A 12,819-nucleotide genomic window follows, 5' to 3' on the forward strand; every position below is an offset into this window, starting at 1 on the left:
AAAGTAGAGTTGAAAATAGAAGAACACAATTAATCCTTCCCAGGTAGCAGATACTGTCTTTCCAGTCACCCAACAGAAGCAAAATAGTCACAATGACTTCAAAATTCCCACAATTAAACTTGAACAAGTTGTGGAATTGCTTGACATACAGAATCCAAGAAGGGTTTCTCTTTCAGTGTTGTCACTACACATTAGACTTCGTAGATTGTCCTTTCCCAAAGGAGCCTTTTTACCTCTGCTTGAATTTTAATGTTCTGTTGGGGAAAATTGTCTTATTTCCACCATTCTCACAAACAGTAGCAAGTATTTTGGTAAATAAAGGAAATTTAAACAGCCTGGGGAGTGCCTATGCAATGACAAAACCAACAGGCAATCTGATAAAAAATTTAATTCATCAAGCTTATTTATTGATCCTTTTATTCATTTGTTTGCTGAGCATCTGCTAGTGCAAGACAAGGTATGCATGTGATGAGATCTTTAGCTGAACTCATGTTTTATCTGCCTTCAGAGAGACTTCAAGCTATTTTAGGATAGGGGACTTCACACAAATAATTACAACACAAGATAAGAAGTGATAACATGAGAAAGTGATATGGATCCTTACGAAGGGAAGGCAAAGCTCTGTGGCTCACACCTGGAATCCCAGCATTGTGGAAGGCCAAAGTAGGAAGATCACTTGAGATCAGGAGTTCAAGACCAGCCTGGGCAACATAGTGTGACACTGTCTCTACAAAAAAAATGAAAATAAAAATAAATAGCCAGGCACAGCAGCCTGCATTGGTAATCCCAGCTACTTGGCAGGCTGAGGACAGGGGATCTCTTGAGATCTGGAGTTTGAGGCTGCAGAGGGCAATGATCAAATCACTTACTCCCATCTGGGTGAGAGCGAGACTCTCTCAAACTTTTTAATAAAGAAAAAAAAGGAAGATTGTTTTTGGCTAGGAAAACAAAGGTGACACTTGAGTGAACCTTCAAGTTCACTGACGTTGAACAGAATGTCATAACCCCACCAGGGGAAGGAACACAGTAAGAATAAAGGTCAAGTAGCAGAGAAGAAAAGTACATGCTCAAGGAGGGAGTCTTATTCTGAAGAATTGCTTTTAGTTTTATTAGCATATTTAAATTGTGTTAGGAAGTTTGAGATGGTATAGCTTAATGTAGTTCTTCATTTTTCTTTCTGTTTATAATTAGATCTCACATTTTCTATTCTAAGATGTTTGATAAATTTCTTGGGCTCTACTACTTGTAAATGAGATAAAAGAATCATATTGTTCCCCTACACCGGATGTTTGTTAAACAACATGAGTACCCATTCCTTCACTGCGGGCCAAGGTAATTCTGAAGTGACAGTTTCTCAGGGGCTTAAAAAGATCAAGCAAAAGTGTGGATTTGAGAAAGAGACTCATTCTGCGAATGTTTATTTAGTGACCATAAAGGTTCTGTCCTAGGGATACACAGGTGAGTAACAAATGTGAAGTGCTTATAGTTGGGACAAGAAGTCAAGTATCTTTTATAAACCATGCTGCCGTAAGAGCTTGGTGGGAGGGATGGTTACTTTCAGCTGCGGGCAGTGTTGTAGTGAGGAAGCCTTCACAGAGGAAATTGCTCAAATCTCGAAGATGCTGTGGCAGATGGATTATCTGGCCACCCTCGGGTAATGGTGAATACAGCCCAAGAAGACAATGCAATGGTGATGCTCAGGCAGTTCAGAGGAGCTGCTGTTCACTGCTAGCATTCCATGGAGGCTCTTCCTAGAAATGGGCTCCTGGCTGGGCGCGGTGACTCATGCTTGTAATCCTAGCACTTTGGGAGGCCAAGGTGGGCAGATCACGAGGTCAGGAGATGAAGACCATCCTGGCTAACACGGAGAAACCCTGTCTTTACTAAAAATAAAAAATAAAAAAAATTAGCAGGGTGTGCCTGTAGTCCCAGCTGTCTGGGAGGCTGAGGCAAGAGAATTGCTTGAACCTGGGAGGTGGAGGTTGCAGTGAGCCGAGATCATACCACTGCACTCCAGGCTGGGTGACAGAGCAAGATTCCATCTCAAAAGAAAAAAAAAAAAATGGAAATGGGCTCCTGTGCAGAAATGTCCCCAAGTATTGACAGCTCGGAATTTGCTTGGTTTTGATGTTGTAAATATTGATTGCTTTAAGAGAATTCTGTATTCAGTCAGCTTACTTTTAAAACCTTTCATTATGGAGAATATTAAACATATACAAAAGAAAACAGAAGAGTATAATAAGCATTCATCATGTACCCACTATGCAGTTTCAACAACTATCGTCTCATGACCAGTTTTATTTTCTCTATGCCCCGATTTCACTTCTTCCCCTTCCACGTTATTTGTTATTATTATTATCATTATTATTTGAAACAGGGCATTGCTCTGTCATGCTGGCTGGAGTGCAGTGGCATAATCCTGGCTCACTGCAACCTCAATCTCTCTTCCATGCTATTTTAAATCAACTCCAGCCATCAGACTATTTTCCTTATTAATATTCCAGTGTGTCAGGAAGGGGATCATCACACACGGGGTCCTATTATGGGAAAGCGGCGGGAAGGGATAGCATTAGGAGATATACCTAATGTAAATGACGAGTTAAGGGGTGCAGCACACCAACATGGCACACGTATACATATGTAACAAACCTGCACGTTGTGCACATATACCCTAGAACTTAAAGTATAATAATAAAAAATAAATAAATAAATAAATAAAAGCTCTTGGAAAAAAAAAATTCCAGTGTGTGTCTCTAACAGATACTTTTTAAATCACTCTTTTTGGTAATGTAGTTTATATTAAGACAATTTAAACTCCTTTATTGCTATTTTGATTATGTAAGTAACACATTATCACTATGGACAAATCAGAATATACAAATAAACAAAAAGAAGAATCTGATAGTAACCCATATTCCTATTACCTAGAGAGCATTGTTGTTTTTATTTTGTCACAAAACATTCTAGGCATTTTTAATTCATATATAATAGTTGTACGAATTTCTGGAATACATGTGATATTTTTATGCATGCATACAATGTCTAATGATCAAATCAGGGTAAATGGGATGCCCATCACCACAAACATTTATCATCTCTTTGTGTTGAGAGCACTCCAAATCTTCTCTTCCGGTCACTTCCTCCGTGTAGACCACCTCACTACAACACTGCCCCCAGCTGAACATTCCACATTTTGAAATATGCAATAAATTGTTGATAATTGTAGTCACCCTATTATGCTACTAAACACTGTAACTTATTCCTGTTATCTAAGTGTATTTTTGTAGCCATTAACTATTCTAGGTATTTTTCTTATGTATTATTTAAAATAAGCTTGTACTCTATACAGTACATTATATTTTCCCCTTGATATAATTACACACATCCCTATATCATATATGATGCTTGTGTACTATTTTATTATGTATATTTATCAGATTTATTCCCCTAGTCCCCTATTATTAGGCATTTTGTTTGTTCTCTAAATTTCCTAAATTTGATTTTTTCGTGATCACTGTCCTTAGCATTCTGTGTTCCTACAGGAGTCTACACATACAGAGCTTCACTGCTCCACTCATCCCGTGCTGACAGGCTTGGAAAGCACTGCTTGACTGTAATACAGGCTGAATTATTGCTATTATTTTTTGATACTTAGTACTTTAGAAAGTTACTTCTTGGTATTTAAGTTAAACCATTTATAATATGTTCTATTTTGACTTATTTTTTCAAAGGTCTTGCTAATAAATTAGTTTATCTTCAGATAGAGAAAAAACTGCAAGATAATTTTTTATAATTTATATTTGTGATGAACTGACCACAATAATATAGATGGAATGGGCTCATGATGTGGCATTTTCAATTTACTTGTAGTCTAATTCTTGAGAAAGCATTTTAAAATGAAAATTATCCATAAGTTAATATGAAGTCAACAATGTTCTTTCCTCATAGCCACGTTCAGAAAGAAATTGTTTTACTATTCTAGATTTGCACACTTTTTAAAATAACTTATTGAGGTATGATTACTGTACAATAAATTGAACCCTCTCAAAATGTAAATTGGGTGAATTTTGACATATGTATGTTTGACATATGCTCCAGCGAGACCATTGCCACTCTCAAGATTCAGGATCTTTTCATTACACACACATTTTCCTCTGTTTCTCTGATCTGTGCTTAGTTTTTTAATTAAAAAATTTCTTAATTCAAAGGAACATTAGGGCTACAGAAAACCTGTAAGAATTATATTATTAAAAACTCTCATATAACCTTCCACCTTACTCATCCAACTATTGTTAATATTTTGTCATATTTGTTCACCTTCCTGCCCTCCATCCAACCATGCCTAAATAAGTCAACATGTATTTTTAAAGAACATAGACTGCGTCATTACCAAAATCAAAAAATTTCACATTGATGCAATATAAATATATGGTACACAGTTTGTATTCAAATTGTACTGACTTAACACTGTACTTTATAGCAACTTTTGTTCTCCCAAGCCAGGTTTCAATTCAGAATCTCACATGCATTCAATAGTCGTGTCTCTTTAATTGCCTTTAATTTGGAAGTTACTCTCTTGCTCTCCGTTCGTGGCATTAACATCTTTTTTAATTATACTTTAAGTACTAGGGTAGTGCACAACATGTAGGTTTGATACATAGGTATACATGTGCCATGTTGGTTTGCAGCACCCATCAACTCGTCATTTATATTAGGTATTTCTCCTAATGCTATCCCTCTCCCAGCCCCCTACCCCCGACAGGCCCTGGTGTGTGACGTTCCCCGCCCTGTGTCCAAGTATTCTCGTTGTTCAATTCCCACCTATGAGTGAGAACATGCAGTGTTTGGTTTTCTATCCTTGTGATAGTTTACTGAGAATGATGGTTTCCAGTTTCATCCATGTCCCTGCAAAGGACATGAACTCATCCTTTTTTATGGCTGCATAGTATTCCATGGCATTGATGTTTTAAAAAGTAGGGACTTGTGTATTGTAGAATGTATTTCAATTTGTACTGGTCTGATTGTTACCTCATGATTTGCTATAATTAGGTAATTTTAGCAAGAACAGCAGATAAGTGATGTCTTGCACTTCTGAAGGCATCACCTCAGGATACAACTAATATCAGTTTATCCCATTATTGGTGATGTTGGCTTTGGTCACTTGGTAATGGCAGCTATCTGTCAGATTTCTCCACTGTAAAGGTCCTCTCTTTTCCCCTTTGTAATTAATAGGTAATATATGGATAATTACTTTGAAAAGTTACTAATATCTTTATCCTAATAAAATTTTTCCATTGGTAAATTGGTTAAGTGATGATTCTTGCTTGAGTCAATTATTTGTATCAGGATTGCAAAACAGTTTTCCAATTCTTCTATTTCTTATCCATTTATTGCCTGGCATCCTACCATATAGAAGTTTTCTTTCTTCCTCCTTTGGTTTGTTTCTTTCTTTGTTTATTGGTTTGTGTATTTTTATGGACTCTAGATTCCTTTTTACTGAATATGTCATCAATTCTTACCATTTTTCATTGCGATGCTCAAATTTTGCAGTTTGGCCAATAGATGTCCCATCAAACTGGCTCTTGTGTCATGTTGATAGATCTCTCTCCTTCTGAACACTTTGTTATTCTCTAGGATGAGATGCCCTTCCTGCCTAGTCCTGGTTTTCGACATTTCTCCAAGGATTTCTGATTCCTTTCAGTGGTAAATATTTAGAAACCAAGATCTCAGTGCTAGGTGAATTTTGTGTCTTAAACATTACCACAATATCATTATCAGACCAAACACATTAATAATAATTATCTAATGTCATTATATATCCAGCCACAGTACCAATATCCAATTGTCTCATAAATGTCATAAGTCTCAGTCTACACAGTGTGTTGATTTATATGTCTTTCAAGTCTTTTTTAACTTTTTAACTTTATAGCTTTATTCACTATTTCTCTTTTTGTGTTCTTGCCATTTATTTGTTGAAGAAAGCAAGTTGCTTTTTCTATACAGTTTTGCATAGCCTGGATTTTGCTGGTCAAATTCCTGTGACATAGTTTAACATATTATTTTGTCCTCTGTATTTGTATAAATTGGCAGTTGGATCTAGACCCTTTATCATATTTGGATCCCTCTTCCTCCTCCCCTTTCTCCTTGGGGCAAGACTACGTCATAGGTGGAGTTGCATTCTATCAGGAGACACATAATTCTGTTTCTTTCATTCTATGATGTCAGCAATGCTGATTATCAGTTAATTCACCTGCAGTTGCAGAATGGTAATATTCTATCATTTCTTCTTCAACTATTAGCTGGAAAGTTGCATAAAGTGGAACTTTCTTCTTTTTCTTGGTTACCTAGTGATACAGTTTATTTAGCAAAGGCAAAATAAATCCTTGAATCTTTCCCTTGACCCATTTTCAAAATAATGAATGCAGTCCCTAGCATTCTCTGATAGTAAAAAACTATTTTCCTTTTTCATAGTACTCTGAATGCATGAATTTATGCACATTTTATATATTTTAATCCATTGCAGTTATTATCCTTACTGATGTTCAGATTGCCCCATTTGTGGTCAATGGGGGTCTATTGACACTGGCATGTAAGTCACCTGAAACAATCTTAGTCGGTTTTGCTATCTCCCTTGTTATCTAGGATGACAAGCTATACCAGGCTTATGTTTGTATTTCCTGCCCTGGATATCAAAGTAACATCTGGGAAATAGAGATGGTTATTGTTACTGGTTTGATCATTGTTTGTAGGCTTTTTTAGTGGATCTTCAAAAAAGATGGTTCTTCAAAAAAGATGGTTCTTCAAAAAATAAAATATCTCATGAATTCATTGCAATAATTCCAGTTAAGATTTAGTACTACTGATATTTTGCTTAACTTCTCAAACTTACATCTATATCTCCTTTCTCCCTGAAGAAAATTTTACTTCTCAAGGGCACAAGAGATGATAGCATTAGACGTCACATAATTGCTCATTTGCTTCATCTCACATTACATACAAAGCACTATTAGAATCACAATACCATCACCAATATGATTACTGGGAGCAGTTAGAAACATTTTTCCCCCTGCTCCTTGCAGAGCAGGGCTAACTCACAGGCAGTGGGCCCAGAGTCAGCCTGAAACATTTTTTACAATTACTTTTGTTGTTAGATTATATCCTCTTTAGAGATACACATTCAAATTTATGTGTTTTAAAATTTCTTGTAAGTTTCTCTCTATGCATTTATGTCATCAATAGATACAGAGTAGGTTTATTTACTTTGTTGTTTCCAATTTATAGAAATAGTTATTTTGTTTAAATTATATTTTAAAGTTATACAATATATTTGTGTCACTCCAAGGTCAAGTCTACAAATAAAATACATTCAAAGGAGTCTACCTTCTAGCTCTATTTCTCCTCTAAAAACCACTTATCCCTTTATAGTTAACCTCCGTTTTTGTTATTTGCTTACACACAAATGGAAAAAAAAAAACGTCATCCAAAACCCTGGTTGGGATAGTGATGATAACAGTAATATTAGTGATAGTTGTAGTAATACCAGAGAAATATTAGAATGCTGTCTTACATGTATGGTGTGTTACAATTTATACCTTTTATTCCACTCATTGTATCATTTGTATAATAACTCTATGGGACAAATGTTATTTTCATTTTACAAATACAATCATGTGTCATATAATAATGTTTCAGTCAGCAAAAGACCACAGTACAATGTCAGTCTCATAAGATTTTAATGAAGCTGAGAATTTCTATCACCCAGTGAAGTCACAGCTGTTGTAATGTCATACAACATAGCTGTTGTAACGTCACAACGCATTACTCACATGTTTGTGGTGACACTGGTGTAAACAAACTTACTGCACTGCCAGTCATATAAAAGTATAGCACATACAATTATGTACAGTACACGGTATTCAATAATGGTAATAAACAATTATGTTATTGGTTCATCTAGTTACTATACTATATTTTTATCATTATTTTAGAGTGCGCCTCCTTCTACTTACATACTTTTTAAAACTTCACAGTAAAACAGACCCAGGTAGGTCCTGCCGGAGGTATTCTAGGAAGGGTTGTTATTGCCAGAGATGGCAACTCCATGCCTGCTGTTACTCCTGAAGACTCTCAAGCGGGACAAGATGTGGAGGTGGAAGACAGACACTGACAATCCTGACCCTGTGGAGGACTGGGCTAATATGTGTATTTGTACCTTAGCTTCTAACAAAAAAAAAATTAAAGAGTTAAACAAAAATAGAAAATAATAAGTAGAAAGAAGCTCATATAATAAGGACATAAAAATATTTCAATGTGGCTGTGTTTTAAACTGTTTTTATAAGAGTTAGTTAAAAAGTTAATAAAAGTTAAAAGGTTTATAAAGTTAAAAATTTACAGTAAGCTAAGGTTAACTTATTAGTGAAGAAAGAAAAAAATGTAAATAAATGTAATGTAGCCTAAGTGTGCAGTGTTTATAAAGTCTCCAGCAGTGTGCAGCAATGGCCTAGACCTTCATAGTCACTCACCATTCACTCACTGACTTGCCCAGTGCAATTTCCAGTCCTGCAAGCTCCATACATAGGAAGCACCCTATACAGATGTAGCAGTTTTTATCTTTTATGGCATATTTTTTACTATACCTTTTCTATGTTTAGATGTGTTTAGAGATACAAATACTTTCCACTGTGTTACAATTGCCTGCAGTACTCAGCACAGTAACATGCTATACGGGTTTGTAGGTTTGTAGGAGCAATAAGCGTACCATAGAGCTTCGGTATGTGGTAGGCTTTACCATCTAAGTTTGTGTAAGTACATCATAATATTTGCACAACAACAGACTTGTCTAATGCAGGGGTCGCCAGCCCCTGGGCCACAGGCAGGTATGGGTATAGATCTCTCTCCTTCTGAGCACTTTGTTATTCTCCAGGATGAGATGCCTTTCCTGCCTAGTCCTGGTTTCAGACATTTCTCCAAGGATTTCTGATTCCTTTCAGTGGTAAATATTTAGAAACCAAGATCTCAGTGCCTCCTGTGGCCTGTCAGGAACCAGGCCGTACACCAGGAGGGGAGCAGCAGGTGAGTGAGCATTACCACCCGAGCTCCGCCTCCTGTCAGAACAGGGGCGGCCTTAGATTATCATAGGAGTTCAACACCTACCCCTACTGCGGCTCCTTATGAGAACCTAACGCCTGATGATCTGAGATGGAACAGTTTCATCCCGAAACCACCCCCGCACCACCCGCCCCACCCCAACCACCCATCCATGGAAAAATTGTCTTCCATGAAATCGGTCCCTGGTGCCACAAAGGTTGGGGACCGCTGACCTAATGACACATTTCCCAGAACACATCCCTGTCATTGATACCTCTCGAGTTCCATTTTTATCTCTGTGGAAATGTGCAGGTTAAACAAGCTACTGTGACACTGTGGGCCACATGAGACTACACATGCCCCAAACTTCCATAACCGCAGAGGATTTCCTGGTGAGGCAGAAGCTGTGTATTATAGAACACAGTGCTGCCCAGTGAAGAAAAGGTATTCAGCTCAGACATAATCAAAAGTTTTTTTTTTCTGCTAAAATTATGAGGGGCACAACCCTTTTCTCTTCAAGCAGCAACTGGGCAGAGCTCATGGGCATCGGGCCCAGCACACAGGCATGGATGCATTGCTCTCAGGACACGGGGGCACGGAACCATTGTTCTCGGGAACCGCCATTGTTCTTGGGATCTACCATTGTGAAGTCGTTCCCACATAAAAACTAATTATTGCCACGGATTTTATTTTAAAATATTAGACAGAATCAAAGCTTCCTAAACAAAACACTTGAGCAAATCTATAAGCAAAACTTAGGACTATTTCTGCTAACTGAAACAAACCTCCCTGTTATGAAGGACTTGATCGTTTTATTGCCCCAAGTGTGGCAGAGGACAGTCCAGGGAACACTAAAAGGATTATTACAGCATGAATTATTCTAGAGGTAGCAGCATCGGGACCAACTAACTTCTCTTAGCCACACTATTACCCATTTCTTGGTGATGAGGCAATCAGTAGTGAATGCCAGAACCTCTTTGTATTCAGAGTTACATTTCAGTTAACCATAGAGAAAAAGGAAATAGCTTTTGTATTTCTTTGACTTAGTTTGGTCAATCTTGATCAAATTATCTTTTGTCTTTATAAAGTCCTAAGTTTACAAGTCTTCTGGGTATAGACACAGATACATATTCAGACTGGTGGGCAGTCCAAATGTGAGAATTTTATTTAAAATCTTGGCCCTCAGCAGCGCAACCACAGATTGCTATACACCTTAGAAAAAGTTGACTAAGTCAAGAGTTATTTCTGTCTTACTGAACACCAAGCCTGACACATTCAGTTTCCTCTCCTTTTCTTTAAGCACCACTAAAGAAAAGGTTTCTTTTGATAAGATTTATTATGGTACTTTTCAGATGGATAAGGAGTGACACAGGGTGGAGGAGCCACATCACACTTCCTTAAGTCAGTGTCTTCTCATCAAACTCTCATTGCATGGGAACATAAGTAGCAGGGCTTAGGCTATGAATATAAAGAAATGTCTTTTCAATAAATAATTCCTCCCACGTGTTAATACCTTCTCCTAAGTTGAAATAAACCTTTGTTTTATGTCTTATGATAGAAATAAAAGTCCTAACATCTTTAAAAACACAACATACTATTTTCCTTTTCATTCTGCTGAGCTAAAGAAATAAAATGAGTTGTGTGGGGCAGTCATAAGCTGGTTCTGATTTTAGGGCTGACAATATCTAAGACAGATGTCTGGAGTTAGACATCTTAACTTTCTCTGAGCCTCAGTTTTCTCATCTTCAATAGGAAATTGGGAATCTCAGTCCAATAATTTTTTTTTTTTTTGCAAAAATCAAATGAGATTACACTCTAAAGTCAATCTGCAAAGTAAATTGCTATAGGAGAATAAGTATTATTATTATTAAGATCAATTCTATTAAGACCAAATATATAGCTTCTAGGTAGCAAAGAGTCCTTATGGTTTGGTGACTAAATGGCCATTTGACTAAAAGACTATCTTCCTCCTCTTTTCTTCCCCATTAGGGGAAGTTAATTTCTTTGGAGGCAACAATGCTCACTTGAAATCCTTTAAAGATTCTCCATTTCCTATGAATTGAGTATAAACGACTCATGTTGCCAAATGAAGACTTTCATAGTACTGTCCCAAACTCTTTTTCAGGACTTATATCTCATTATTTTCATTATACCTGACAAATAAGGTGAGCTCACCTGTCTCTGTTTTTGGACTCTACCTTAGATGTCCTTCTGTGAATTTTCTCAAGCTGCTTCCTTAAGCCAGGACACTTTCTCATCCATCTTTCCTTAATTATATTTTCTACCTTCTTAAGGCTCATTTTTGAAATAATATTCTTCATGAGGCTAATTCAATCATTGCCTTTGAGACATGAATTTTATTTCTTTTTCTATGTCCGTATTTTTCTTTTCCCATCTCACCAGTCTCTTCCTGCCCCCTGGTTCCTCCCTGTACCCAAATGCCAGCTTAGAGTCTCTAGTTTTTGATATTCAAATGAAAAGACTCCTGTCCCACACTACATGCAGTGAGGTTGATACATTCTACCTTATTTGCCGATTATGGCAGGAGGAAGGATGATGATTTATGCTATCTTTAGTTGCCTATGCTTCTGAATCTATTCCAGATAAATTCAGATAAGTTAGCATAGTTTGTGGTTTGCCTTAGCATAGTACACAAGATGTCCTGGCTTAGCTTCAGACTGCCCCAGACATGGAATATAGTTTCCTTTCTTTATTTTCCCATGCCCTCCACCCTCAGCACTCCTCAGGCATCACTCACATCAGGGATGTGTGGTGGAGCAGAGGACCAGAGATAAGGAAGGCACAGAGAGAAACAGATAGCCCTTGAGAGCTACAGGAGGATCCCCTCAAATTCTGAATATTAACTTGCACATATGCTTGATGAAACTCCTAAGGCTGGACATGAGGTATTGGTAGAGGCTTTGAAAGGTTATGTTTTAGTAGTGAGGCTAAATTAATGCCAGAGTAAATGCTGATCTGTACCCATTGTAACGAAGCTTAAAAGAAGGATTCAGAATAATCGAACCAATCTGCAAGTAATTTAACTGTGTGCTGTAACAAAGAACAACACTCTTTACAGAAATACAGTTAAGTCCCAAAACCAACAAATACATACACCTGATACCCAATCAAAAATTTCCCAGCATGCAAAATAGAAACATGAAAATATAACCCATAATAAGGAGGAAAATCAATCAATAGAAAAAGACTCAGAAATGACATTGATAATGGGAATAGCAGAGAAGGAACTTGAAATAGCTATTATAAATATTCAAAAAGATATATAATAAAACATAAACATGATAAAAATACGAGATATTTTTAAAATATCTAAACAGAACTTTTAAGATGAAAAATATATCAAAAATGAAAAATGTGCTAGATGAGATTCAGAACCATTTAGACACTACAGGAAAAAAACAGTAAACTTAAAAACACAGCAATATAAACTATCCAAAATGAAGCACACACAGAAAAATAAAGACTGAAACAAGCGGACAACTCTTCTGTGAGTGTAGGATAATATAATGGTTTCTAAGATATGTAAATTGGAGTGACAAAAAAAGAAGAGAAAGATGAATGACACATAAAAAGATCTGAAGAAAGAACAGCTAAAGCTTTTCCCCTAAAATTTGGTTAAAACTATAAGTTTACATATCCAAGCGTTTCAGTGAACCCTAGGCGGACTATTAAACACACACACACATACATACACACACACAAATCATAACC

At 36.7% G+C, this 12,819-nt stretch overlaps 1 long non-coding RNA gene across 1 annotated transcript; it reads right to left on the minus strand.

The window, feature by feature from the left end:
* Positions 1–389: 389 nt before the first annotated feature.
* Positions 390–8,180, minus strand: LOC141409764 (uncharacterized). Its single transcript, XR_012431783.1, has 2 exons — positions 8,014–8,180; positions 390–1,883 (listed from the first exon to the last, which is right to left on the minus strand). It is a non-coding gene; the product is annotated as an uncharacterized lncRNA (long non-coding RNA).
* Between the last annotated feature and the right edge of the window lie 4,639 nt (positions 8,181–12,819).

The sequence above is a fragment of the Macaca fascicularis genome, chromosome 2 (genome assembly GCF_037993035.2).
Source record: "Macaca fascicularis isolate 582-1 chromosome 2, T2T-MFA8v1.1".
Lineage (NCBI taxonomy): Eukaryota > Metazoa > Chordata > Mammalia > Primates > Cercopithecidae > Macaca > Macaca fascicularis.